The following is an 11,347-nucleotide window of genomic DNA, read 5'->3' as shown; positions in this document are numbered from 1 at the left end:
TTGAGGATTTTCCTTCCATCCCAGTGACTGCCGCCTTGTATTCCCAAGCTTTTATGGTGCTGCACCTTGGACAGGACTCCTTCGAGCTTGTCTATTTGCCATAGGGGGATGGAATTGTACTCTTTTTGTTTGCATGCTTTCTCCAGTTTGGAGATGTCTAGCTTAGAGATTTCAAGCTCTTCAATGTCTACTTCTTCCTGATCCTCCTCCATCTCGATTGTAGTGTTAAGGTCTTCCTCCTCTTCGACTGCTTGAAGGCTCAAAGCTAGTGCTGTATCAAAATCCATATCTGAAGCTTGTTGATTTTCTTCTAGAACAGTTTTTCCTTTGAGTGGGAATAAGGGACCCGTATCTGTAATCACTGAAGCTTTCTTCATAGAAGGGTTGGGGGCGGAGAAGGAGGGGCTGGGTCAGAGGAAAGCATGGGGTTGGAGCGGTTATGAGAAGGTGAGGGAGGATGCAGCTGATCCAGGTTAACAGAGAGAGTACTGGTTTGATTGTCATGCGAGGCAAGAGCAGAGAAGCGATTCTGGGGTGTCGCGTGAATGGTGTGATCTGGAACTGCTTGGTGTTTCTTGGCATGCCTACGGCGGGTAGGGACTTTGGTAAAGCCTTCTGAGTCCTTGGTAGGGTCATTGGAAGGGGCTTTGGACTGAACATTGAAGGGACAATCGCGGAAAAGGTGGCCATGCTCATGGCATTTGCGGCAACGGAAAGGGATGTGCTCATAATCTAGAGTTTGTTGCCATTCATAATCATCGTGATAGAGACTTACCGTGTCTGCAAGGGTCTTGGTCAGATGCATTTGAACGCAGATCCTGGCATAAGAGGTATACTTGCGCGTCTTTGTTTCTGTTGCAACTTTGATGAATTTCCCTAGTCTGTTGCCAATGTCTGCCAATGTTTCTTCTCTCCAGTATTCCACAGGAAGGGAATACATCCTTATCCAGACAGGGGCCCAGCTGAAGTCTTCTTTATCAGGGTTGAATCGAGGCTTCCATTCCGTTAAATATAGGCCTGAAGAGTTAAAGAAATATGGGCCTCCTTCGAATATTCTTGTTTTGTCCTCTAAGCAGTTGAAGATGGCTGTAAAGAAGCCTTTCGGGCCAAGTTGCAGAGTTACTTGTCCTTTTGGCTTCCATTTTGAAGCTATCCATCCTTGTAGGGCTTTTTCTGTGGGCCAGAATCCCAAGAACTTCCCTATGAGAGCATAGTCCTGCATGTATTGGATTTCCCCATTGATGTGATGACTGGGCAGGTCGACCCTGATCGGCTCTGCAGCTTTTGGAATGCATGTGGCTGAGGTCACCTTTGTCGGAGGTATCTCCGTTTTAGCGTCCTCCTTGGCACTCTCGTTGTCTTCTTCATTCTGAACTGAATGCGTCTGTTCCCCATTCGTTCTCAGCTTGTCGTTCTCAGAATCTCGTCCTTTGCCTGCGGGTTGCAGAGTCACAGGTTTCTGCATGTTGTCAGTGGATTTCGGGTCCTGTGGAGGGGAGGCAGAGCTCTCCCCTCCCGCAACGGGTGCCATTGGAGGCTAGCAGTGATGAAGTTTGCGGCGGCGGTAGCAGGTCTGAACAGCGGCAGCTAGGGTTTGGAGGCAGCGGCTGTTGGTGAATCGCATCAGAGCCATTCGCCCATCTTATTATAACTTTTGTTATCATGCCATGTAAAAAACATTATTAAATCTAATATTGATATTATAATATTAATATTATATTTAATATTAATATTAATATATTATAATATTAGTATTATTAAATTTAATAACTTTGGATTAATGCAATATTTAATTTAATATAATATTCAATTTGCCATATTATAATATATATGAATATATCATGATATATATTAACTCTGGATATATATGGAGGGAAGAACAAAGACATAGAGTGATAGAGGTGGAGAGATAGGGGGAGTGAAAGGGAAATGAGGAGATACAATGAAGGAGAGGGAAGAGGAGGAATGAAGAGAGAGAGAAAGAGATGAGTGAGAGAGGGAGAGAAGGGTAAGAGAGAGAGAGGGAGACATAAATATGGAGGGGGGAGAGATAGTCACAAGGTTGGAGGGCAGATAGAGAGGGAGAGAGAAGGGAGGGAGATAGTGACAAGGTTAGAGGGCAAAGAGAGAGAGAGAGAAATATGGGGGGGAAGAGAGAGAGAGGTAGGATAGAAAGGGAGAGAGGAGGAAAGAGGGAGGGATAGAGAGATGGAATTGGAGGGGGAGAGAGGGAGTGAAGAAGAAAGACATTGAGAGAGAAAAGTGGAAAGAGAGAGAGGGAGTGACAAGGGAGAGATGGAGAGATAGTGTGTATGTTTTGGGGTGAGATAGAGATACAAACAAAGATAGATATAAGGAAGGGGGGAGAGAAGAAGAGAGGAGGGAGGGATAAAGATAGTGACATAGTTGGAGGGAAAAGAGAGAGGGGGGGAGATAGAGTGAGGTGGGAGAGAAAAGGATAGAAAGTAAGGAAGAGAGAGAGGACATGATAGAGAGGAGAGAGGGAGGAAGAGAGAGGGAGTTGGAGGGGGAGAGATAGGGAGGTAAGAAGAAAGACATAAAGAGAGAAAAGTGGAGAGAGGGAGAGAGAGAGAGAGAGAAAGAGGGAGAGAGAGAGAGGGAGTGACGAGGCAGAGAGACAAGGAGAGAGGAGAGCAAGAGGGAAGAGAAATAGAAGGGAGAGTAAGAGGGAGGGAGAGATAGAAAGATATGGAGAAAGAGTGTGTATGCTTTGCGGGTGATATAGAGAGACAAAGGAGAGGCAGAGGGAGATAGAGATATAGATGGGAGGTGAAGAGAGGGAAGAAGAGAAAGATATAGGGAGGGAGGGAGGGAGAGATAGATATATATGGAGAGAGTGTGTGTGTATGTTTGGGGGATGAGATAGAGAGACAAAAAAGGAGATACGAAGGGATATATAGATATAGATGGAGGGAGGAGAGAGGAAAGAATATTTCTTGCACAAAATGCATTGATTTCAATGTAGATGATTATTTATAATCCTATTTGATTTCTTTCACTAAATGCATTGATTTCAGTGTAGATGTTGATTTCTAATTATATTTGACTGTTTTCACTAGATGCATTAATTTCAGTGTAGATATTGTTTTCTAATCCTATTTAATTGCTTGCTCTAGATGCATTGATTTCAGTGTAGAAGTTGATTTCTAATTATGTTTTATTTTTTGCACTAGATGCATCGATTTCAATGTAGAAGTTGATTTCTAATTATATTTTATTGCTTGCACTATATGCATTGATTTCAATGTAGATGTTGATTTCTAATCTTATTTGATTGATTGCATTAGATGCATTAATTTCAGTGTAGATGTTGTTTTCAAATCCTATTTGATTGCTCGCATTAGATGGATTGGATGTTGTTAATCTTGAGACTATAAATTATTAAAACTATTTTTCAATATTAGATGAAGGGGAGGGAGGGAAGAATATTTCTTGCACTAGATGCATTGATTGCGGTATAGATGATGTTTTCTTAGAATTCTATTCAATTGCTTAGACTGGATGCATTTATTTCAGCATAGATGTTGATTTCTAATCCTATTTGATTGCTTTCTCTAATGCATTGATTTCTAATCATTTTTTATTGCTTCCACTGAATCTATTTCAGTGTAGATTTTGATTTCTAATCCTATTTGATTTATTTCACTAGATGTATTGATTTTAGTGTAGATGTTGATGTCTAATCTCATTTGATTGCTTGCATTAGATGCATTGATTTTAGTGTATATGTTTTCTAATCTTATTTGATTGCTTGAATTATATGCATTAGATGTTAATATTAACATTGTAGATTATTAAGAAAAATATTTTTAAGATATATAGTAATACCTGAATGGACACTATTAAGAATTAATTAGTTGTCAAAAGTTGCGATACCTAGAATTAAAATGAAATAGATGTGTAGAATCAATCTTCCTTCAAAGTGAAAATTAATCCTTTGATAAGATTGTCTTCCTTATACATCACCAACTATCACCAACTAATTACTAATAGACAATTACATATATTCAAAATTAATAATAAATAATAGCATATTATAATGTATTCATAATATTTATAAGAGGAAAAGAGATATTTATAAACATTCAAAACAAATCAAAATATTCTTGAAGGAGATGTGATAATTGTTTGGAGAAACAAATAATGTAGAGATTTTATAATTCTAGACACTCATTAAAAATAAAATTCAAAAATACATTATTTCTTGACTTAATAGACTATAGATAAAAAATAATCAAAATATTCTTGAAGGAAGTAAATTATTTCAAACATTAGCAAAGGAAAAAATTATTTCAAAATTAATCTTGACGTAATAAATTATTAAAACTAATCTTCAAGATATATTTAGTAATATGTGGAGGGACACTATTGAGAATTAGTTAGTTGTCAGAAGTTGTGATACCTAGAATTAAATCAAATAGATGTGTAGTATCAATCCTCCTATGAAATATTGACAAGATTGTCTTCGTTTTTCATCACCAACTAATTATTAATAGATAATTACATACACATATAAAAATATAACACAACAACTATAACATTCAAAAACATTATCATCCAAATCTAAACACATAAACGCACAAACCACTGAAAGCATCCAAACAAATATGTACAAACCATTAAGGCAAGAAACACAGACTAAATTAAAGAAGAGAATGATATGGTCATGGCAAACAAAGAAAACATAATGTGAATTTTGAAGTTAATATTAAATGTATACATAATAATGATAATCTAAAAATGTGACATTGTTGCCCTCAACTAGAACCAGTTTAGATCCATCTAACACTGGATCTATTATGCGTTGAGAAGGATCAAATCCCTCGAGGTGAAAATCTTTCCTCAAATTCTACACTCCAAAAAGAAGGTTTGCACCTCGAGGGATTTGATATCTCTCAACGCATGATAGATCCAATATTAGATGGATTTAAGCTGGTATATAATTTAAGATTGGCCAACATTAGCGAAAAATATTTTTATTATTTTTTTAGGACGTGGCATACTTACACATCGAGGTCATATTGGTTGTAGAATGTGCCTCTCAATGCAACAAGTATAATTATATAAATATAAAATATTATGACTATTATTATTTGTATAGTTATTAATAATTAGAAATAATTATCCTTTAATAAAATACACCTAACAATTATTAATGTGGTGGGTGGTGGATATAGGCCTATCAGTGTATATCAACCACATTGGTAAATGTGGTTGTGCTAGTATATTTTAATGTGATATATATTATGATTTCCCTTTATTTAAAAAAAACGTTTGTAATTTTATTAATTAAAAAAATTTATAATATAACAAATTAAATTTTATTATTTTTATTACTTTTAACTTTTTATTATTAATTGAGCCAACATTTAAATGTTTAAACTCAATTGTGAACACTACAACATCTCTCCCATACTGAGGATTATATCACTTTTAACTATTAGTTTTTAGTTAAGCAGGCATGTAAATATTTACAAAGATTTACATCAGTACAACATAGACCCCATAGCCCCCATATTGGGTTGTAGAGTGTCTCTCAGCTCAACTAGTGCATTCATATAAATTAAATGAATAGTATATGCTTACATGAAAGCATATGTCACATTGTTAAAATTTCAAAAATCATAAAACTAAGTAAGTTATAGCTTTATTATAATTTTTTTTTTAATCAATTTAAGTTAATATTAAATATGGAACAAGATTCTTATTCATGAAGATTTACTTTCACTTTAACATGTAGATTCTTAATTTATAAATAAGTTTTGTTGCAATTTTGTGTGCCAATATCATGGTTTATCCATGCTACATGCCCAAAAAACCATAATTCATTTCATATGATATATTTTTTAATTAAAAGAACAAAAAAGAACATAACTACTTTGAAAATAAATATTAATTTGTATATACTATTAAAAATATTCTAAATATTCTACCTAATAATTATTGATAATTAAATTAAAATTATGAAAACTCTATTCAAAAATAAATATAGCATAATTATTTTATTAAACACACATAAATATAAATAAATTTTAAATTTTGAATTATTTTATTAGTAACTTACTTAAATTTAAAATGTTATAAATAATTTTTAAAATTTATTTACTTTATTAACATTAACAAAACTATATATATTATTATTATTATTGGTCACTTAAGCTTATTGTATTTTAAAAAATACTTTTATATATAAGACTTGGGTGGTGAGTTCAACAATTGCATGTAATTTAACAGATTTGTCTCGACAATAAAGGATAACATTTTTATAAATAGATTCGGTCTCATATCAGATAGAATTTCTATAATTTTTATTAATGAATGTGGAGAATTTTTATAATTTTTATCAACAGATGTATCTCTAAGACTTGGGTGGTGAGTTCAACAATTGCATGTAATTTAACAGATTTGTCTCGACAATAAAGGATAACATTTTTATAAATAGATTCGGTCTCATATTAGATAGAATTTCTATAATTTTTATTAATGAATGTGGAGAATTTTTATAATTTTTATCAACAGATGTATCTCTACGTTAATGAATAGAAATTTATTCATTCAATTTTATGAAATATATGTGACCCCACAGTTGTACTTTATAAAGGAATATTTTTACACTAAACACGAATTAACATGGAACCAAACAAATTCCCAACATTCCCAAGATTCCACTGGTCTCATCCCTAAGACTCTATCTATCGAAAAAGAGATTCAACACAAATAATTCACTCATTAAAAAAATTTAAAACATTTTCTATGCTAATTGTTTTCTGGTACATTTTATAGCCCAATATGCATAAGCCAATCTAGTGTAATGGAAATTCTAAACTTCTTTTCATGCTGGTGGGTGTTAAATATATATAAAGTGAAAGTATATATGCATCTAATTTAAATGTCTATTTAATTATTTTTGAGAATTCATATTGTACATCATTCTTAATAAAGGACAATTTAATTGGTGAAAGTAAAATAATAATATCTTAATTCGTCAAAGAAGCTATCAACACGTTTTTATTTAAAAAAATGATTAACAATAATGTAAAGTGAATGTATGTAATGGGATGTACAAATTTCTTAAAATATATATATATATAAATAAAAGAAAGGGTATATATTTATTAGAATATCTTTCAAATTTTACATCATATATGTTTTTTTCCAAATTTTACATCATATATGCTTTTTTTTCATTGTTGTTATATGAAGGGTTGTTTTTAATTAAAAATTTGATAATATTATTTTTCATTTATATATATAATTAGTAAAATTATATTATAATTAAAAGTGTAAATATATATTGGTGTGTGTTTTAGTTTGTCATTTGGGAAAATAAATTGGTAGCATAAAAATGAAAAAAAATAAAATCTGATTGTTGATACTATTTTTTACTAGAGAGTCTAAAAAATCTGATTGTTGATACTATTCTTTACTAGAGAGCCTAAAAACTCTGATTGTTGATACTATTCTTTACTAGAGAGTCTAATAACCAAAAAATTAAATAGAGTAATACTTAGAAAATAAAAAATAGGCTAGATAATATTAAAAAAAAACTACTAAAAACTAAAGTGTTATTTCACATAATTACTTTATTGACCTTCATTTTGTAGGGGTGTCCTTTGGCCTAGGTGGTTGTGGCTCTCTGTATTCTGAGCTTAGTGAAGAGTCCACTCTTGTTGCCTGAAATAGGCTCTTCCGATGTGTTGAATTTTCTCCTTTGGTATATATACTCAATCTTTGTTTTTCCATTCTTCAACTAGGGCTTGTAGATCGATGCCCTGCAACCCCATTTCTTCTAACTCTTCTGGATCGTAGGGTTCCAGTGTATCTTCTTCCATTTCCTCAAATTTTTGGCTTCCATGGTTGTTATTTCCTTTTTGTTTTCTATTTTTTGGGGTTCTTATTCAATTGCTTGCTCATTTTGTGTCATTTTCGACCTCCTCTCCACCTGTTTTCATTGTTTGTCAGTTGTTGAAGCATTGTGTACCTATTTTTGTAATTTTCAACCACAGAGGTGAAATTCCAAGAGCCTTTTTTGGCTATTTTCCTTCTATTAGTTATTTGGGAAAATCCATCTTGGTTCGGAGCTTGATTTTCTTGAGTGAGTTGTTGAATTTGTTTGGTGGGAAAATCCCTACATAGATTACCATATTCATGATATTTGCAACATCTAAATGAGATTTTCTCATAATCTATTGGTTTCTCCCAGATTTCATCTTAACTGCTCAATTGGATGTTGGCACGCATAGGAAGTGTAGTGGTCATGCTTAGTGATATCTGAGATCATGAAGAAGTGCCCGATGGTATGACCAATACTCTTTAGGATTTCTGGATCCCAAAATTCCTGGGGAAGGGAATGCAAGTGAATCCAAACATGAGCTAAAGAGAAATCTTATTTGTCTAGATTGAATCCTAGAACCCAATGCTTCATGAAGAGGCCAACAAAATTCATGAAATAAGGGCCCCCTTCTATATTTTGTTCTATGTCTTCAATGTTGTTGAATATGGTCGTGAAAAACCTTTGGAGCCAAGTTTGAGAACTAGGTCTCCTTTTAGAGTCCAATACTTTTGAATCCAAATGAGTAGGGTTTTTTCCACATGTCATACACCCATAAATTTGCAAATGACAATATGTTCTCGCATGTATTCAAATTTTGCACCTATTTTTTTGTTGGGATTTCCAGCAAATGTGTTTATGATGACTATGGAAGACAAGATCCATTGCCATTTGGATTATTTGTTGTTGGAGCCATGGTTGTTGTGGCTACTTTAGTGTTTCCTGAATGGATCAAATCATTTTCCCCCGAAATCAAATGAGCTTTAGGAATAGCGATCCCTTCTGATACCAAACACCAAAGGTGTTCAGGGTTTTTTTTTTTTCCCTTTTCTCTTATGGACATCTACCCATCCTACAGTTTTATTAGTTACAATTGAGGATAATGTCAAATCCTCATTTTTTAGAGAAATATCAATCACTACCACCTCCTCAGAGTGTAGTACATCCCTATCACTATTTGAATGATCATATTCTTGTTGTCATTTTTTTCCACCGGTTTTAGCCACGACTTATGCTAATGAACTTTCCTTCTCCATATCTTGAGGATTATTTTCCATTGAGGGTGAAAACATATCTACCGTGGGTTGTATAGGATCATGTGAGACTAAATAATCAGGAATTGTCTTTTCCTGCTAAATGTTGTCCTTCTTATTTCTTGTCACGTTCTTAACATTTGAAGATGCCTTCTGATCACGTCGTCCTCAGTTGGGTTTTCTTGGCTCTGGGGATCCTCACACACCTTTAGGGCATGCACTTTGTAGATGCATGAGCTGCTGACAAGATCTGCATCTAAAAGTTGCATTTCTGTAGTCCAGAGGCTGATGAAGTTCCTTGCCATCCCATTTTAGGATGATTTTATCTGAGAGACATACACTTAAATCTAGTTTAACACATATGCAAACAAATGAGATGAACCCCTTAGATATTTTGTCATTATCTATTTTGACAAAGTGTCCAAGAGCATTTCGAATAACTTGTAGAAAATCTGGTCGAATCCACTAGAGGGGTAAGTTTGGGAGTCTTACCCAAATCGGAGTGTCCAGAGTCTTTATGGTTAGTGGGTTGAACTTTGGGAACCATGGTTGAATGGAGAGTCTCACACAACCCCAAAACTAGGGACCCTAGTCAAAAACCCCCTACTGATCTGCAAGATCTTTGAAGATGACTACATAATAACCTTTAGAACAAAATAACAGATCTAAGTTCTGCGTCTAATTTTGGAAAACCTAATCCCTGTGGACGGAATCCAAGGGCCATAATCCATTAAAATGACAGATGATGGCATGTTTAACATAAAAATGAATCTTAAGTGTGGTGAAGAGCCCATTCTTTTGGAGCTTCCAATGAATGTTCAACCACAAAGGCCTAGCCAACAAGAATCTTCGAGGGTTTCGAACTAGAGCCTGAATTGAGAGCTTCTTTAAATAAGAGGGGTTTTGAGGTAGAGGATGCCTCATTTCCTTTGGCACCTTTAGCAGTCCAACAATGAGGAAGATAGAGGCATCCTTCTTGATACCATAATCACTCAAAGTATTTTCAAAATTTAATTGCCTCCCCTCATAAAGGATTCTCAAACTCCCCTCATGAATACTGTTAGCTTATAAATTTTGTTTGTAAGTGAAGATCTGGTTGTGCTTCGTGAGCATGAGGAAGGATATCGGCCACTCTTGCATCGCCTTAAGAAGCGATAGGGGCTTTGAGGCTTTGGGATCGAGATCAACAATGGCGGCTAGGAAATCATCCCCCTCAGCCTCCTCTTGACAGGGTCTCACCTGGTTACTCGATGTGGTCCGTCACTCATGACAGTTATGTCCTTAACATTTTTTTCGAAAACCCTAAACTGCTCTTGGCCACTCATTTTGAAATTTCTTTTATTATGTGATGCCATCTAGATTCCACATGCTTCCATTGAAAAAAAAGCATTAATTCATATGAAAGCAACAAATTAAAATCATCGACCATCTATTTAAATATTTGTAATAAAAAATATGTAATTCTGACAAATTTATTTAATAATATGATTTTATAAATTATATATATATACATACATATATATATATATATATATATATATATATATATATATATATATATATATATATATATATATATATATATATATATATATATATATATATATATATATTGAAACAATACCAACAAAAAAAAGTACATAGGTGCAAAAACCCTTAAGGAAATGCTAAAAAACCCGCAAGGATAGGGCTAATTAGATGCTTAAGGCCTTTCTTTTAGCCAATAATGGCAAGATCTTAATCGAGAATTTAGTGACGATTTTTCCTTATAACATTCGATTTTTTGTGACTTTCCATCAACAAAAACAACAAAAAAGATCGAAGATCAAAGCAAGAAGGTCAAGGAAAGTAAGAAAATCAAGGATCGAAGATCAAAGCAAGAAACTCAAGGAAAGTAAGAAGATCAAAGATCGAAGATCAAAGTAAGAAGATCAAGGAAAGTAAGAAACTTCAATCATGCCCTGATGATTAATAATATAATTTTATAAATTATTTAATAATATAATTTTATAAATTTCCTGGATGCGGGTGTTTACAAAGGCTGATGTGATGGTAGAGATAAGGGTTGGCAAGTGGCATAGCCACATGGCCACCCGTAAGCTCACACACAGCGTAATAAAAATGTTTTATAGCCTTCATAAATGCAATTCAATGCGGCACTCACACCAACTTACCAACACCATCCCACATCGGCTCTTCATTATGGAAACCTCAGGCTCTCTTCGATCCGCATCCTCATCTG

Source organism: Pinus tabuliformis, chromosome J (genome assembly GCF_031772625.1).
Source record: "Pinus tabuliformis cultivar Carrire ecotype Pingquan chromosome J, CPIR1, whole genome shotgun sequence".
In the NCBI taxonomy this organism is placed as follows: Eukaryota; Viridiplantae; Streptophyta; class Pinopsida; order Pinales; family Pinaceae; genus Pinus; species Pinus tabuliformis.
Note: the sequence above shows the minus strand (reverse complement) of the source record.